This window comes from Geospiza fortis, unplaced genomic scaffold, assembly GCF_000277835.1.
Source record: "Geospiza fortis unplaced genomic scaffold, GeoFor_1.0 scaffold84, whole genome shotgun sequence".
Lineage (NCBI taxonomy): Eukaryota > Metazoa > Chordata > Aves > Passeriformes > Thraupidae > Geospiza > Geospiza fortis.
The window spans coordinates 2,439,299-2,458,139 of NW_005054363.1; the positions used below are offsets into that span (position 1 = coordinate 2,439,299).

At 40.0% G+C, this 18,841-nt stretch overlaps 1 protein-coding gene across 1 annotated transcript in view; it reads left to right on the forward strand.

Moving 5' to 3' along the window:
- UBAC2 (UBA domain containing 2) overlaps nucleotides 1-18,841 on the forward strand; it is an 86,763-nt gene that overhangs the window by 14,288 nt on the left and 53,634 nt on the right. The gene's annotated exons all lie outside the window — the stretch shown is intronic.

Here is an 18,841-nt window from a genome sequence, read left to right on the forward strand (position 1 = left end):
TTTTAGGATGGTGTTTAGTGATAAAACTGTTGTTTAGCTCTGAAATGTGCTAGTTTTGTTGCTTTTTCTGACTGCAAATACATTATCATCCTCTGAGGGAAACATATGTATTGTCAGACTTGTGAAAATAGTATTTGTAAGCATGTTTGAATAAAATATTTTTGTTACTTACAGGGCCTTTTAATATAAGGAATCAAAAAGTCAAGATTGGCATTTCAGGTGTGCATCAGTTGCTGATAATTAGATTGAAATAGTTGTATTTGAGCTACGACAGGCACTTTCTAAAGAAAATATTTCTTCAAGCTGTCTCTGTTAAAAAATTCTTGACTAAAACTAATAATGAATGGAAACAAGTCAGCATGGCATTTAGTGACATTTGAATATGCAGAGTATTGACTTTGCCTTTTATCTGTATAGACCTACTTAACTCCCAAAAGAGCAGGTGCTTGCTTATTAAAGACACTTAAACTCTTTGAGTATCTGCATAGCTTCTAATGTTTAATTAGTGTTTAATCCCAGGGCATCAGAACCACCCACCCAACATACGAGTAAAATTAATAGATCAATAGACTTCCTGTTTAAAAAACTATTTTTAAGGAGGAAAGGAGGAAAGCAGACAATCTTCAGCCAGGCCATATGGGAACAGTGTTTGTCTGGGGGAAAAGTTGCTGTCTGGTAGCCAGCTACCCCAGAGAACAGTTATGTTCCGTCATCCAGCTTCTTGGTCATGGGAGTTGGAAATCTGAAATGTCACTGTGCAGGCTGAGGTGATGAGAGCTGAAGGAGAGGATCCCTGATTTTCCCTGGAGCCCATGAGGATGGCAGACCTTACCTGGTACTTGCATGAGTGCTTTGTTTAGCCTTCACCCCCAGCACTTTCCTGGCTCTTGGTGTGGTTACAGTTTCATGACTTTATGTGGGAGGGTTCCTCTTGTCTGGCCTTTTACCCAGCCCTGTGGCAGCTTTGTGAAGAGGAGGAGGAGGAACAAGTTAGCTGTTTGTCTGATCTTCCCACTTGTGACAAACGGCCAAGGAAGTTCCACAGTATCTGTTAGGCACCAGAACTGTTCTCCAGAGCAGAAGGGTGCCTAGTTCCTGTGTGTTTTATCTCCAGAAGTGAAGAATGCATTAAAACCCAGGTTTATTGTTACTGCCCATCTGGTTAATGCTTTCTCTGTAATGTTACCAAATACTTTCTCAGTGCTACAGGAATGCATAGGGGATTGAACCAGTGTTTATTGGTCTGGCATCCTGGTTTGACACTGGCAAATACCAGCTGCGTTTGAGAAGATTACCGTGGAGTAACTAACTTAAATATGACTTGTTAAATCTTTATGTAGGTTAGTTTCTGCCTTGAAATATAAAGTTTGGGCTTCTAATTTTCTTACAGTTCTCCAGTTTACAGATATATTAAAGTTACGCATAGAAATATTTAACCCTTAACTTCAAGGTCTTTTTTTCAGCTGTACAAAACAAGAAAAGTGTGTTTTGTGCTCAGATGAGGATATCAGAACATGCAACAGAATTTACGTTTTGTTTGCGAAAAGCCATGTTTGTAATACAAAAAAGAGGTTTGGGGTGCATCTGTATAAATGCCTCTCAAATTCCTCATTGCATGAAGAACTCTAAAAATAAGAAAAATAAAATAATTAAATAATGCTAGCAAACCTTATTGAAGGTTAGATGGGATATAATAAAATATGTTGTGCATGTGCTAGCAGTGTAGTTAAAATATTATCTGGCACACTGTTCCACTTTCACTACTGTTGCACAAAACTGTCCAAATGTTGCTTAATATACACCCCCCCTTGCCCTTGCACATTGTAAGTGGGTTTTTTTTCCTCTTTTGTTCTGTTATTTTTTCTCTTTTGCTAGTGATTGTGTTTGACAGTGCAGAACTACCAAATTCAATACCCTGAGTGATTTGGCAGGTGAATTGAGTAGTAACGTATAAGACAGATAAAATAATTCACTTGAATATTAAGAAACATCATGGATTTTAGTTTTGGTTTTGCTCGTCTCCTTTGGACTTGCAGTGACTGTAATTATTTCTGGTCAGGTCATGTTTTCAAAATAACCAGTAGCCTGATGTTGATGGGAAGAGAGGAAGCTCAATCTGGTGTGATCTACTTTTCATGCCTTGTTTGCTGGTTATTTCAAGTTTGTGACAGTTTTGAGATATATCAAAGAACTGACTTGCTGTAACAGAAAGGGTTTGTTGGGTTTTGGGTTTTTTTTCCTTGGTTTTTGGAGACTGTTTCCCAACTTTATGAGTTTAAATGCATGCCAGTTAATTTTTAAGAACCTAAAATGTAGCATTTATGTAGGTAAGAAATACTGAGATTTTTAAAACGTGTATGTTACCTATCTGCATTTATACACAGTTGGAGATATTTTGCTTTTTCATTGATACTTGTCTGCATGGAGTTCAGGTTGATATCTCCCAGGTCAGCCCAAGCATATCTTTGGGTGCCTCTGGGTGGATGGTTTTGCCCTTGTTGCCATTTTTTATAATGGGAACATTTACTTACTGGTATTGATTAGAGCACTTGCTGAAGAGCCCTTGGAGTCACTGGTTTGGGAAGACTTGTCTGTGTTAATTCTGCATGATTCCTCTGTTGTTTGTATGTATATTTTATCAATCTTTTAATTTTTTAATGATAACTGACATTCTGAATGTCTAATGTGAATTGCAAAGGCCAGCTAGGTGCCTTGTATGAGAACAAGATGTTGACAGCAAAATCACAATTAAATCTCTTCCTCTAGATTCTTAATGTGAGTTAGGCAACAGTGGTTCCATTTAAAGGGCCATGTGTGTATCTCTCTTCCCAATCTCCCTTTTTACTTTGTCTGTCCCTTGTATTTGGTTGCATTTCCCCAAGGATAACATGGCTTTTGGTGAAGCCCAGAGACACCAAGTAACATGATCTCCTGGTTTTCATTTCATGAAAACAAACATTTTTCTTTTAGTGATAAATGTACTTACCATTGTTTTCATTTATTGCATACTCTTAAAATTTTTGTTAAAATCCTGAACAGTATTTATGGTACTATGCTTTTACAAGTGCAATCATTTTTCTTTAAATGTTATTTATAGAATGCTGCTAATATTTTGAAAGTGCATTAAAAATTAAATATCTTTTCATTAGTTCTAGAATTAATGCCCATGTTCTGGTTCTGAACAAAGTCTCTTAGCAACATGTATGAACATCCAAGTTACTTTGTTAGCACAGCATAAGGGATCATTACTCACCTTTTGCGCTCTACAAAATTTCTTCAGAGATGCTTCTTTCATGGCCCCAAATCTGTAGAAGGATTAGACTTCCTCTTCCTTGCTCTGCTTCACTTAGCTAAAATAGCTCCTCTTCTCAGGCAGGAAACAATGACGTAATCTCACTAGTTCTGAGCTCTTTTATTGGTCATACTTAAAAGTTACTATTTCACATAGATGGGGTGTGTGTGAACTGGTATTTCTATTACCTTTCAACAGTCAAACTTCTGTAATATTTCCAGTGTGGTCAGACTGGGCTGTTGTACTACATATATTTTCAACTTTTAAATGTTTGTGGTATAATGAAAGCATATTTTACTTTACAGTTTCCATAAAAAGGTATCTGCAGAAATACACATCTTGGTTATACATAAGTTTCTAATAAGCACAATGTAAATGTATTTTCAGTAGAGCATAGTCTGGTGGATTTTTTGTGGAAATCCCCATTTTTTTATATTGCCTTGGATAGTAGTCAGTCTGAAAGTGACAGAAAGTCACTGCATTTGAAATGAGAAGTTTGATTCACTTGAATACACAACTTTGTTTATGCCTGTACTTACAACATTTTATTAACACAGCAGCAATATTTCTATTTTTTATTTGCTGTCTAATTTAATAACATGCTTATTTGAGAGCTTTGCTGAAAAATGCTGTATGAAAAGAGGTTTTAGCCTGTGTTAAAATGGAGTAAAATCTCTCAGCTATGTCACTGCAACAGACATCTTAGGTGGGATGGGAATATTCACAAAGGATTATAGGTGGAGAAGACTAACTTCCTGTGTTTCCTCTTTGTCAGCTTGAGAAAAGATCCACCCTTTAGGAAGGCAATTTGGAGAAGGAGCTCATGCCATATTCTCTGTAGAGTGCTTGTTGCTTCAAGTCTCTGGCTGGCAGTCTGTGGGAGGTGGTAGCCGAGAGCTCTGTGTTGAGCAGGGCAGCGATAATGTTTTGGTCTCCACCTGACATGTTGTCAGGAATTTGCCAAGATGTTCACTTGGTGCCAGAAGCAACAAAGTCCAGCAGTTCAGAAATTGCCAGAATCAGGTTTGTTTGTGGGAACATCTTTCTTCACCGACTGTAAAACTAACGTAGGTAGGTGATCCTCACTTAATGCTCAAGATAACTTCTGGGAAAAGAAACCCCTCTCTACTGTAGTAATGTAATTTATCTCAGCTGAATGGGTTTGTATTACCATGTAGGTGTCTGCATAGGTAAGTATGATGGTTAAAGTAATTAGAGGGAGGGACCTGGGTATGATTTTTGGTGTGTAGATTACCTTTAAATATTTAGGGTTTTTTTCTGTTCAGGGGAACTAATATGAAACTTGTTTTTTAATGATCATTCCAAAAGCCTTTTAAATGCAGTGAGTTGCAAATCCTGCCCAGATCACCCTAAGGAAATAGAAATTCATTTAAAAGTGCTTAATATATTAGGACTAAGGAATATCTTAAAAGGACTAACCAGCACTGAAAACTCTTCAGTGGCTTTATCATTAGTATCATGCTTCAGCAGAACAAAGCACTGTTTTCAACTGTTCAGTGAAATTCAGTGCCATATGTATATCTTGTGGAAGAGAAGAACTGGACTTCTGCACTCTCCTGGGCAAGAGTACTTTATTTTGGGAAAAAATACAGAAGTGTGGAGGCCCCTTCCAAGCTGAACTGCTCTGTGAATGCAGTTTATGCATTTATATTTATGCCAAAACAGGCAAGTGGACAGCCAGTGCCTCCCTTAGCAAAAGAGGAAGTACAAAACTGATTCTGGGTTTCATAAGAAGCAGGCAGATGTTGAGTTTGGGATCAGAGAACCTATATGCTGTGAGTTGCCTCTAGGCTTGTCTGCTTGGGGGAGGGTGGAAAGTGTGACCTCTTGTAGCTGTGTCATTTTGTCTGGAGGTTGGCTGATGTTCTGACCCTGCAAGGTAGGTCATGCCTTGTGAGGGCAGCTGGAATCAAATCCTACAGTTTACACAGGTGGCCAGCAGCAGCCCAGTTGAGTTTGCTGGCAGGTTAGCCATCCATCTGGTTTGCTGCAGCATGTCAGTGTGTGTTCTGCTTTCACTCAGGCTTTTCACAGCCTTCCTGGTGGAGAAGAGGCAGCCAAACCTCTCTGCTGCTTGTAGGCTGGCAGGCCTTCCCCCATGCATGGAGAGGTAGTTGTGTTTCGCAGCAGGAAGCTGAAAAGAGGTGTTTGCAGTACCAACAGTTGCATACTCCTTGTCTAGGTGCTCAGCTGGCTGCAGCTGCAGGGTGATAAGCATTTGGAGGTGAACACCCAAGTCAAAAGTTGCACTGCCTGTGGTTTGTGAGAGGCAGTGGGCTGCTCTGTAGTGCCACATTCCCCTGTTACTTTGGTTTCTGCTGTAGGAAGCACCTGGCTCTATTTTTATTTCCTTTGCTGTTTTATCAGCTAGAAATGAGTGCCTTGCATTGGTTTCCCACAGATGGGTGAGTACTTCCTTTGCTCCAGCTTCTACTGAATTAAATGCTCAGTTCCAGGGTCAGGATGCTCAGGGGTCTTCTTTTGCTATTCTGAACTTTGAGCAGTAGACAAGGTAATTTTAGTTGCATTATGTTGTGCTAAAGCTGGTTTTAAGTAGTTAAAAGCTAAGCCAATGTGCTTCCTGTCTGAGGATAGGGCCGAGTGCATGTGGTCTGTTATGGTGTCTTCACTAACTGGCAGTAAGCCTCAGAAGAAATGAGTTTGATCACTTGCAACAACCTCAAAGTGCAGCACTGAAGGGATTTCCTTCATGCTGTTGCTTTTGCAGAATTAATGTACTGCTGGTTCTTTCAGTGGTTTATTCATGGTACAGAAAAGTCTGCTTTTCCTGTTCACTTACTGTGTAATGTAAGCTTTGTCCAGCTGATACAGAGAAGTTCTGCACACAGTGGGACAGAAGGATTACCCTGTGCCTCAGTTTGGTAGGGAGCTGGCTTGAGCTCATGTTCTTCTTCTCCTTTCAAACTTTCCACCATTGGGATCTATTGAAAAGAAAGAACTGAAGCTTCTTGCATGGCTCACTGCACCAGTGATGCAGGAAGCAACTCTCCCATGTCAGTTTGTTAACTTACTGGCTTGCTGTTGTGGGTGAATTCACATGCACTTTGGGGTTACTGTTCTCAACCTTGATGAAAACTGGCCTCATTTTTTTATTCCCATACTGTGTTCACCATAGTGAATACTGAAGAATAAACTACTGGTTAAAAGTTGGCACTGAATGCATAAAGTTATTGCAGTTGTTTCCAGTTTTGCTGTGTGTGTTACTCAGATGCTGCATCATGGCATAGCTGTGCCTCCTCTCCCACTCATGTGTGAGGGGGTATAAATGCAGTGTGCAGCAGAGCTGAAGGAATGGAAAAGGGAGCAGCTTAAGAGAATTGCAGCCTACTTAGCTGTACCTGACATGTCTTATTTACTGTCATAGTTTGCTTTCTCTTCCCTGTTTTGCTAGTACATGGTATGGTTTGGGGAAGGAGATCTTGTTTTTTCCCATAAAAAGAAAAATAAAAATCAACATTCCATGTTTCTCCTGGGTTCATTTCAGTTTTTTCCTACCCCTCCTCCTTTCCCTTCCCCCCCCTGCACCACCTCTTGTACAGCCAGGACACACCCTGTGTCACTAAATAGCCTAAAAATATACAGTGCATCTGGCCTGTAGTTCATCTTTTTATCACTGTCAGTCAGCCTTTGAAAGAAACAATACTTTACAAATTAATTAAAGTGAAAGTTGCATCTCTGAGATGTCTGTGAGAGTGGGGTAGTGGGCTGGAGACTGGTCTTTTACACACCAGCAATCTCAGAGTGTCCATAGTCTAATATTAGCTCATGGCAAATACCAACACAGCTCCGTGCTCGTTGATGACCCCACGTTGCCTTTGACAAATTCCTGTGTTCTGTTTTTTGGGAAGCAGCTTTCCTAATTCAAAAAGTGCACAATTCTCATGACAGGTATTTCAGTTTTTTAAAACTGGCATGAATGCTCAACTTTTTTATTTTCTTTTTTTAAACCTGCATTGTCAGGAACTAGTTAGTTCCAGTTTAGAAGTGTCTAGGAGAGGTTTTTTTCCCAATACTCTTTCCTTACTAAGTATGTCATATATGATGTTTTTACTATTAAACTGCTCTTAAAGGTCTCAGGTGCATAAGAAGTATTGTTCTGAAACTTGATATGCCTCCCAGGAATAGAGTTAGTGTTTCAAAAGAAATGTCTTATTTGGAGCTGCATGTACTCAGATTCCTTTGATGAAGTCAAGTGCAGGAGTAGGGAGAGTTGTTCTGACTCCTCCAGAGTTCAGGAGTTTGGACAAGCTCTGTCAGTAACTAGCCCAAGTATATGTTATCAGAAATTAAACAATTAAAAATTGCTACATAGGCTTTAGCAGACCAGTGAAGGGTTTAATCAAAAGTACCCAAAGTGAAAGTGGGCTGTGTGAATTAGAAAAAGCACGTCTAATTCAAGGGTGCCTTACAGTGTGTCGCCCAGCCCTGGCAGGTAGTGACGGTCTCCTAATGCTGTTCTGTCTGCACCACCTGTCCCTGGCACAGATGAACCAGCAGCAGTATGCTGGGGTTGTGAAGCCTGGGGTGCTGTGATGGAGTTGAGGTGACGTGAGAGGAGCATCAGGATGATAAAGGGGCTGCCATAATCCAGGCTGGGACAAAGCAGCCTGTTGTCTGCTGCAGAGCAGTGAATCTGGTTGGTTAGGAGCTCTGCTGGGCAGGTTTGCTTGCTGTGTAGGCTCAGCATTGCCCTTGGAGGGAAATGAAAGAGCTGCTGAGTGTGAGTGTGCTCAGAGCACCAGGACAAGGGCAGCTTGTGCTCTGAACTGGCTATGGTGGACAGCAGAGCTGGCTGCAAGCAGGTGATTTCAGAGTCACTGTCTTTTAGGTACAGAGCTAGGTCCAGTCAGAGGACTCTGTATTTTCCAGCTAATTGTTCACTACAAAAATTATATCTATTTCACACACACACACACATATTAAAGAGAAGGGGCCGAAAATCCTGAGCCTTGTCATGACAAGAGGCCTAGGAAAGTAAGTCAGGGCATAAATCTGAAGTTCAATAATTTAAGCAGCTATTTTCCTTATGTAGAGATTGTGTTGGTAAGAGTGGTTTTAAGATAGGATAGAGCAGTGAAATTGAACTGAGATTTGTGTGTTCCATATTCTCTGCCACTTTCATCCTTTGCCTCCAAATCATACTGCCTGTCAATGCTTTTTTATTTTAGTCTTAGAACATCTGGGACATTGCCTTTATTTGCTTGTAACTGAGCCATGTGCTGTCTGATGATTGAGGCCACCAGATTCATATCACTTACAAATAGCAGAAATGAGAGGGAGTGCAAACCTTGTTTTGAACAAGGAACAGTGAGAGAAGAAAGGGCAGTAAAGGTGGCAGGAGGCTGGACATCTCTGTATTCCTTCTTCTTTCAAATTTGGCAGCATATGGAGGTAACCATAAGAACTGTGAATAGCAGTTCTGGCTGGCTCTGAACCAGCAGCCCATGGTTCACAGCATTCGTTACTGTCTACATGATGTAGTTTATTTCCAAGGTAATGGGGCCTAACCTGTCACAGTTATTAAATGAGTGATTGACACAGTGTCTTGTAGCAGTGATCCTGGATCTGGCTTCTCTTTAACTGCCTGACAGTTCCTGGCCCAGTGCTTGTTCTGTCTGGTGCTAAGATTTCTGACTCTGGAAAATGGGGTTTAGCCTCAAATATAAAACATTTGCGTGAAATGGTTTTGATTTGACCTCTGCTGTGGTGAGGACTAATTACTGCATCAATGCTGCCATCTGCGGATCTTTAGCAAGCATAGCAACTCATCTTTGGAATGACAGAAATGACCGATGGATTAATTCTTTTATACACCTGCCCTACTTAGCCAGCTTTTCAGGAAAAGTGATTATAAAGAATGAAAACCACTTTGTCTCTCCTATGAAAGGGACATACCATGTGACGTGGAAGCTGTGATTGTTCCCATAGCTGTGGAACTTCAAATTCTGTTATTGCACAGTTACATTTTATACAGGTCTCCCCTTTGCATTTCTGTTTAATTAATTCTGTACATTAAGACACAGTAGTGTGAGAATGAGTTGTAAGCAAAGACTTTCTTACTGTGCATAGTCTGAGTTTACCCTGAAAAAGTGAAGAATTAGAAGACACCTAGTGGAGGAAGAGAAGAAAGACTGGAAACATTTGCCATTCTTCCTTTGGCTTTGTTATATAGCACAAGAATATAAACTAATAATAGAAATTGAGCAACTCTGTGTTTTTAAGCTATCTCTTTCTGATTTTGTTGTTGTATTTGTCTGATGTCTTTATTAAAATAAGACACAATAGCAACGACTTTCTTTGCACAGCATTCCATTTTTCAGATGGAGAGTTCAGAAAATTTTATGATTAAATTATTTCTTGAGAATAAGCAATGCCTTCTTTCCTATGTGGGAATAGGGGCCTCTTTTTTACCTTAGCAGTTGACCCTTGAAGGTTATTTTCAGTCCACGTGGGCATGATCAAGCTTTCTTTTTGTCTTTACTGGCAGCTTGGGGGTTTTTTCCCCTCTCTTCTCTTCCTCTTTCCGGAGTTAGCAACACCTTGTTTGTTCGTCATGTTCAGCCGTAGTAAAGAAAGACAGGGATGTGGAAGTCCCTTTGGAATTTAAAAGGAAATCCTGCAGCTAATTGTAGATGTCTGTGCCAAACAATTCTGCACAAGTTATCATTTCAGCTATTGTTTGCAAATTGGCTCACTGCAGTGCCCTCTGTCATTTGATCTGAAGGGAAACAAGCTTAAAGGAGTCATTGCATCCTAGAAACATCAGTTGTCTTCTGTCTAGTTCTGCTACAAGCATACTTTGCTACATTTTGTTTCAAGGATCTGGTATCCTTCCTTTCATGTAAATGATGTTGTCCTCCACCACAGAATGAACTGCTTCCATTCCAGTGATGTTCTTTGAATCTCTTCCCTCTCCCTGTATTTGTAGGGCAGTTAGTTATTTGATTGCAGTGGAGGAAGAAGGAAGAAAAATGAATGACTAATTCTTCAGAGGGGTTGAAGACGTCCTTAGTGTGAGGAGATACTCTGCCTGCTGTAGCCTTCTGCAAAATAGAGTGTGGTGCTAGGATTGCTCTCCTAGGACAGGTGAGGAGGGTAATGAAGTAACTTCACAAAGGAGGTCTTGCAGTGACTGATGCTTTAAAGAAACTCCTCTTGATTTACCAAAGTAATGAACAGAAGTTGATTCAGTAAGTTCAGTGGATCTAAGAAGGTACAGTTGTATGACTGAGACTTTAAAAAACAAATGCACATGAAACAGAAGATATGTGTACAGTTAGTAAAAAAAGTATTGCAGTTGTTTCTCTAAAGAATTTAGAAATAAAAATGTCTCTTTTTTGGAGTTAAATGACCGTGAAGACTTTTGGTATTAGTAACAAGATCTTTTAAAATTTCCTCTTTGTTTTATTTTATGCTTACTGCATACTCTCCTTTTGTTTAGTCATCACTTTGCTTCAAATACCTTGGTCTGTAGTTGAGAAAAAGGGTTATATGGTGGTCTTAATGGGGAAGTTTGTTTTGCAAAGAAATCACTTCTCTGCTACAGCTTTTCTATTTTGTTTCTGTTTTATCATGAACAAGCTAAAGAGTTTCCTGCCAGCAACTTGTGCCTTACGGTACTTACTCATTGGAAAAGTCGAACTACAGCCATGAATCACAAGGAGGTGTGAATGGTCTCTTGACCAGAAAGCCCTTAAATGGTGGAAAGCATTTTAATGTTCAAGTATTGTGAAGTAAGACAAACTGTGTGAATAAGATAAACATTAAAACCTCCCTTTACTAGTCTTCAGCCTTTGAAGATTGTTATGAGGTCTGTTACAATATCCTCATCATAATGTGGTTAGAAGAAATTTGATATTTTCACCAAGAGTACAAAAGTAGTTAAATAAATGGCTCAGCTAAAAAATAGCACAACATTTACCAGTAATATTTACTGTAGAAGAGGACTGAGGAGTAGCCAATAACTTAATTGTTCTACAGAATTATGCTTAAAATATTGAACAGGGAATATATGAGTCACATTCTGTATTTAGCTTCAACTCATTGTCTCTACCATGAAAATAGGTCATGGTAAATGAGGCAAAAATAGTTTGTGTGCTTTGCCACATAGGTCAACATTAATTGCTCCACTTTGGCTCCACTCTGCCCAAGCATTGTACTAAATACAGATCCTGATAACATCATTTAATGCTTGTATCAGATGGGAGCTGGGACTGAAGACCCTCTTCATCCCATCACATACTCAGGTGTGGACTGGGTGATCTGGGCCATTTGTGGGATCAGTAGGGTAGAGAGAAGCAGGGTTTCTGTGCTGAAATGTTGGAGCTCATAGTGCAGCGAAGGATCAGCTATCAGGAGATGGTAGGAAAGGCTACAGCTCTCATTCATGTGTGGTGCCCACCTCTCCCTCCCTAGTACAGGCAGTTGTCATGTAGCCAGACATGTCCATGCAAAGGATTCTGTGAGACTGATGCTACCCAGGGGGTTCTCTGCACTTCCTTTACTCCAGGAAATATTAAACAGGCGAAGTTATGGGAGCTGTGAGTTCAGGTACCATCTGCATGTTTTGAAAATATTTCTCAGGTGAAGTAAGAACAGCTGTGAATCTAATAATGTTGAAAAGCAAGCCAATGAAATCATAACCCTTGAAATTCAGGTGTGTAAGATGCCAGGGTCTTGGATCACTACTTATCAAATATGTTTTCTCTAAGGCAAGAAGTTTCCAGAATAAAAGTATATGTATTAGAGTTAAAAGCTATCTCCATTACAAGTTGGATCATTCCCAGTATAAGGTTCTACTTTTGAGGTTATATGTGTCTGAAGGGCCTTTGAAGTAGGTGCTTATCTTAAATGAGGTTGCCTGCTCTTCTTGATTCAGTAGAGTGCCTCACAAGTGGCATTTTACCAGAATAAATGTCAAGATCCTTAAGATCTGCTAGACAGCTCTCTTTAGATTCAGAAAGATTATAAAAGGCTTGGCTGTCCCCCATAGAAGCATGAGTTTGCTTCCAGGCTATCCCTGTCCAGGCCTGGAGGGCAGGCACTTCACTCAGGCTGGGGTGTGCAGCCTCACGTCCTTCTGGATGTGAGTGCCTTTGTGAGCCCCTTGGCACTGTGTCCATAGGTGATGCTTTGCTCCTTGCTTGCCTTGCACACGGGCACAGTTTGAGAGAGAGAGTGCACAGTGGTGGTAAAGCAGTGCCCATGGGATTATAGCCTGTTGTCATCGTTACCAGGTATGTAGTCACAGATTTCCATGGCCTAAATCAGGAACCTCCTGTGACATCTTTCGAGAAACAGAGACCTTGTGTCTTTAGTTTGCCTATCTGTATATCAGCTAGGCAGCAGCTTTGGGCTGGGGGGTTCCTTCATCCATCCAGGTACAGCTTAAAGCTGACAGTGCCACGGTGCATTATGCAGGCATGAAGGGTGACACATCACTCTCCTGCTTTGGTTAGGGATACTGATCATTTGGTGGAACTGACTTTATGTACTGACAAATTATTGAGAGGGACTTTGAGTGCTTCACTTGGCTGTGTCCTGAGCAGGAAATCTGAGATGGTTTCTCAGAGCTGTTTTGAAAATGTTCCTCTGTTCTGGAACCAGTCAGATATGTGGACACCTGTTGTATTGCTCTAAATAGTTATTTAGTTGTTTTGCGTTGGGTTCTGTATTATTGCACAGAATAGTATGTTTGTGTCCTCATGGGATTCCCTTTTATATCACATGGTCTTTCCCTCCCCCAGAAACACTGGTGGTGATGGTTTGTCCCAGGTTTACTCCTCCCCTCACCCCTCCTCGCTTGTATCCCATTGGCTGTGGTACTCTTCCTCCGCCCCCCTTTCCCCTGGGTTTAAAAGTCTCCCGCCGTGAGGCATCTCTCTCTTTTCTTCACCTGGGGGGTCGCCTGGATGATCTGGTGTCTCCTATCAAGGAAATAAAATTAGGACTTTGTCCCCACGTGGAGAAGAGCGCTTCTCATCTTTTGCCTTTTGTCCTGTGTAAGATCGAGGGCTGGGGTCCATAGCTGGCCGGATTGGACCCGAACAGCACACCCGGCATGAATTCTTACAGACACCTTTTCCAGTTTTCTGACAATACAGAGAGATTGGTCAGGATGTAGATGAGTTAGCTGTGATGACAGCATTCCATCTGAGAGGGAGCTTTTGTTCAGACTATCTCAACTAGCAATGCAGTCACACCACATCTACTTCTTTGCTTTTTGTAAACTTTTTCTGGCCTGCAGATAGCTTTTGGGCTTCCTAAAGCATGTCCACTAAATCCTTAAGTGAGAAACAGTCAAGAAGAAGCACTCACTCCTTTGTAGTTCATAAATGAGCTGATTTCCCATCAGTATGAGACAAAATACATGTCTCAGTTTTAAAACTTTTGTTCAGTTGTTTTAGCTTTTTATTTCTGTGTCTTGTACACTTAATAAAATCAGTTCCATAAAGGGATACTCAGCATTAATCTCTGTGTTTTTCTGTGGAGAGCTTTTCTATTTCTTGTCACCAGGGGTTTTAGCAAGGGCTTGATGAGAGGTGGTTTTGTTTGTTTTGCCTTCACTTAATGATCCTTTTTCTTAGTGAGGTGTTTGTTTGATGCAGTTTTTCCTCACACCACAGCTCTTTGAGCCTGTGGTCACCAGCTTTTTGCACCTTTTGATTGTGTTTTGGTCATTGTGTGCTCTGCCACAAGTTTGAAAGAAGATTGAAGCCTGTGTGGCTGAAACAGTTGAACATCCTGTGCTTTTCCTCTTTTCTTTTTTAAGATTTCCTCAGAATTCATCCCACATTCCTGTATCACTTGTCAGAAAATCAACCTGCTGGTGTTTCATTTAAACTCTGCTTTTTTTTAGAACTGGAGCACTTCTTTACCTCCTGGACATCAAGTACTTCATTCTTTTTATATTTTTAAAGTTTGTTCAGGAGTTTTTTCTTGCTTCTTCAGTGCAATAACTGTCTCTGTGCAGACTGTCACAGTAAATAGCAGCCTGTGAGGTGACAGGGGAGCTTGGGGCAGACACAAGGCTGGGGCTGCACAGTGGGATGACTACGTTCCTTCTTCAAGTAACTTTTTCTTGGGCTGTGGTTAAAAGAAGTGAGCGTTTGCAGTAATCCCAGTGAATACTCCTGCAAATATTCATTCGAAGGAGAAAAATAACTTCTTGCTTATAACTGGAGACAGGGGCGTACTGTTTGTCTGCATATCTCTATCTTCAGATCTACTTCTGAACTCCTTCTGTGTGTCAGAAGTTTGAGGTAAGCAAATGGAAACATTAGGGTATGTTTCACTCCTTTCACACTATGTTTAACCAACAAGGGGAGTGGACAGTCAGGAGTCCACCTTTCCACCTTTCTGGCATTAAGCTGAAATGTCTTTGTCCTTAATTGCTTAAGTAATGCACTTCTAGGTTGTCACTGATTAATCCCATCCAAAAAAAAAAAAAGTCTTGTGCCAAAAATGTATAGCAGGGACTCATTTAAAGTAATTTCTGCTTAATATAGGACTGATTGTGAAAAGAGCTGAAAAAATAAGGGGACAGGATCAGAAAATGTGAGCAAACATACTTAGACTCTTGAGGGAAATAGGAAGATCTTAACATATGGGGCAGAAGAGACAGAGCAATGGTAGACAAAAAATACCCATATTGAATGCAAAGTGACACTTGGTCAGTGTAAGGGAGTCTGAGGCGCCTGGACTGAGGGCTCTGATTTGCATTCAACTGATGGAAAGAGTGGAACTCATTCAAACCATAACCATGGTTCCCAGCCATGTTCTCCACTCCTCTGCCAGTGTCTTGTACAGGAGGCAGCAAGAACAAGCACTCATGGCTTGGTTTCACCTGCTGAAGGTGCAGTTTTGTAGCAGGGCTGAGCTGGTTGAAGTGTGAGCTGCTGCTTACAGAGCAACCAGTTGGCTCTCACCTGTACTTTCCTATCTGCATCTTGCGGCACAAGTCATCTGACTTCTTACAGGCAGTGGTTATCAGGAGATAACGTTTGAAAATAAAACATATATATGCTTATGTTTTGTCATTTGGGATCATTTCCCACCAGCTTAAATTTTTAAACCTGCTCACTTCTGGGGTGGATGCATACAAACACCAGAGCAAGGAAAATGATGGAAACATGTAGCTGGGAGATGGAACAGGACTTTCTTTTTCCATTGCTCTGTACCAGAAGGTTCACAGTTGATTACATCAGTCCAGCCTCGGGTGCCTGATGTTAAGGCACTCATTGCTGCAGAGTTAGTAACCCCTGACAGAGGATGAGGGTAGATGAGGCAGAAGATCATAACCTCTGACCTGGGGTTCTCTGTGGTGTATCACAAACCCTGATTTTAGTAATTGCAAGAGGAGTCATTATAATCCAGAAGTTCTGCCCTATACAAAGTTATGCCATGTAAAAACAAATGCATAATCAGGTGTTTTTTAAGTGGTATCAAGATTTGTTGAGGATTTTGAGGATGATCTTGAAATGTGGCAATGCTCCATTTTCACATCAATTAAGATACTTACATCTGCCTTGCAGTTGGGATGTGAAGTCTATCTGCTATTGCACCTCTCGGATAGGCACACTCATGTTCAGTAACAGTATTTGGAGGATGAAAGCAGTGGGAGGTAATTTGGCAAAAAGTAAAAAAAAAAAATTACCAATGATTGAATATGTGTGGAAACAAGATGAAACATCTTTGAAAGGCTTCCCTGAAATGAGCTGTGCTTTTAAAATTCAGAGTATTGAGTGGCATTTGTCATTGCAGGCACTCATCACTTTCACACTTACGGTTTAGTTGCTTTTGTTAGGTGGAAAGTACCAAGCATGGTTAGAGACCTGAGAACTATACTTATTCCAATTGTAGACTGGTCTGCTCTGCAACAGGATTAATCTCCGTGGTCAGTAGTCTGTAAGCAGCTTATGGAGGTAAACATTACATGTTTCTCTGCCAACCTGGATAAATAATGCCAGCTGTCTAAACTCTTTTTGAAGATAAATGAGCTGTAATTGGATTTCTGCACTGGATAATTTTAAACAAGAGCTATCAGAAGCAGTAGTTGTTATGAAGAAACTCCACTGTAGGCATATTGTGATGAGATATTGCATGTCTCTGAGTGATTTAGTATTTGTCTGTTAAAATCAGGGTAGCAGATTAGAAAGAAATGTGCTTTGGTGAGGCAGTTTCAATTTTTTCTTTGTTATGTGTGAATAAACAGAAATGGTAGGGAAGTTTGGTTTGAGTTGGCTGCTACTGAGAGTTGCACAATGTCCCAACATTGTGAACTTACTAAAAAGAAAAATTAAAAGAAGGGAAAAGATAAATTGCTATCTTTGTATTTCAGCAAAACTTGAAAAAAATAAAAGCAGACTTTGTTTTTTTTTCTGTAATAATATACTTAAAAGAAAAACCTGACATTTTAGTCAGAAATTGTTTCTCCATACAGCAGTTTTTGTAAGAGGGAGGTAGATATTAAGAGTGGAAAACATTAATTTGAAGAGAATTTTAACCACTCTGCTGGCAGTCTTTGCTTATTGAAAAGCATTAAAAGCTTAAAACTGAAACCAAGTGGGGAGAGCAATTTGTGATGTTGCCCACAGTATTTAATTTGCCTGGTGTTGTTATCAAAGACCAGCAAGTGGGGTTTTTTGGGAACTACAGATAAGAGTTCTCAAATAGTAAAATCTAAATTTTTATATTTAGGGAGTTTTTTGTTTCATTAGTTTGTTTTGAACAAAAAAACCACAAGTTTATTTAGCTTCTGATGTGTTTGTGAATTTTTTTACACCAACATTTAAGCTCTTACATATGAAGCATGGAAATCACTAAAAATTTTAGCCATTTTTCCCAAGTTCATGTAGCCTTAATTAGTGGTTTCATTTTTGTGTGTTTTTTACCATCCCTAGACCATAAATGTGGGAATTTTTTCAAATTCATATTATAATTCCTTGTTTTCTTACAACCACTGCTTGATTACAGTTTTTCTCAGAGAGAGCCCTGCTTGAGTCTCTCACAGATTTTAAGATCACTCACTGTTTGCTTTTCCATTACTAGTAATTTGCTTATATTTTTATTCCTTTTTTATTCTCACAAAGCCTTATCATTGCTTTGTTTTTTCATTTTGCTCATAACAAAAATTAAGTTATTAAATTTTTTTAACTCAGTGGTTTTGGTCTTTTTGATTTGATAGAATACTTCTTGGAGAAAAAGAATTACAACTCATCCCTTGTCCTTCTGGTATTTGCAGTTGGAAAGGTGATAAATAAAAGGAGGTCTTTTGCACCAAGGAGAGGACTGGATCCCTGTGAGAAAGGCACAAACACTTGCAAGGCAGATAACTGTTCATTAATAGCCTAGAAAAGCCAATAGCAAGTTATGAAATCCTTTATCTTTTCCAATGCTGATAACAAGAAGATGTTACAGCACTGGCTGGAGCTCAGGTCAGGGGCAGCACATGGTGCAGATCCCATCTGTGGTGAGGTTCTCCAGCTCTGACATCGCTTGTATTCCTTCAGGGTCTTCTCACAGCACAGATTGATCAGTCACTGGCAGAACCCAGCAGGGAGTAAGGACTTGGCTTTCAAGACTCCCTTGAGCAGTATACACTCTTATCATTAATAAAGCTGCAGTCACAAAACTGTTGCAGATAATAATTCGTATGAACGAGACATTACATTATACACATATACTTAAGTGTGCATTGACTACACACTGGGTAATTATGTGTTGACTGTGCATATAGTGATTAATTATAATATTGATTACATGTGCCTTGATTAAGTAGTGATCATGTAGTATGTGTGATCCAGAGGCCTGCACCTCAACTAGTAGTTATGTGGGTCACTGCCTCTTCACAAAATAGCTGTCCACTGCTGTCTGCTACTGTAGGTAAATCATCATTTATAAGGTTATTTCTGCAACTGCCAACATTTTGGTTCAAAACAGAGCTGTATGTTTTCTCATCAATTGAAGAAGTATTGCTGTTCTAAGCAAAGGTCACTTAACTAAAATAAAATTTTCTTTATAGTTCTGAGGTGCTCTGCAATTCTTGGTGTATCTTGCTGGTACACCCTGCCATTCTTCCCAGGCCAGTGCTGTCAGCATCCTGTGTATGGAGGAATCCTGCTGTGAGCAGTTGTGTTGTATCATCAGGTGAAATGCAGTGTAAGTCATGGTTCTTAGTTGCTTAGACCTTTTTCTGATACGTTCACAAAGTTGAGTAACACTGTTAAAAGAGAGTAGCAAAACCTTTTTCTACTTGTGGTTCTGTGGCCAGTGAGGCACACTTGTTTCCTGTTTTTGTTTGCGACTAGAAAGTGGCGCTTCTTGAAAGAGCATTAGAACCAGACTTCTGAGAATTTTTTCCCTTTTTTTTTTTCATGTTGTGAAGACCTTATCTGGACCGTATGAAAATGAGACTTCATCTGTAGTTAAAATACATTATGGTACTAACTCTTTATTGATGTCTGTTCCAAAAATTATTTTTGTGGGTATTTAAAAATTACAAATCCA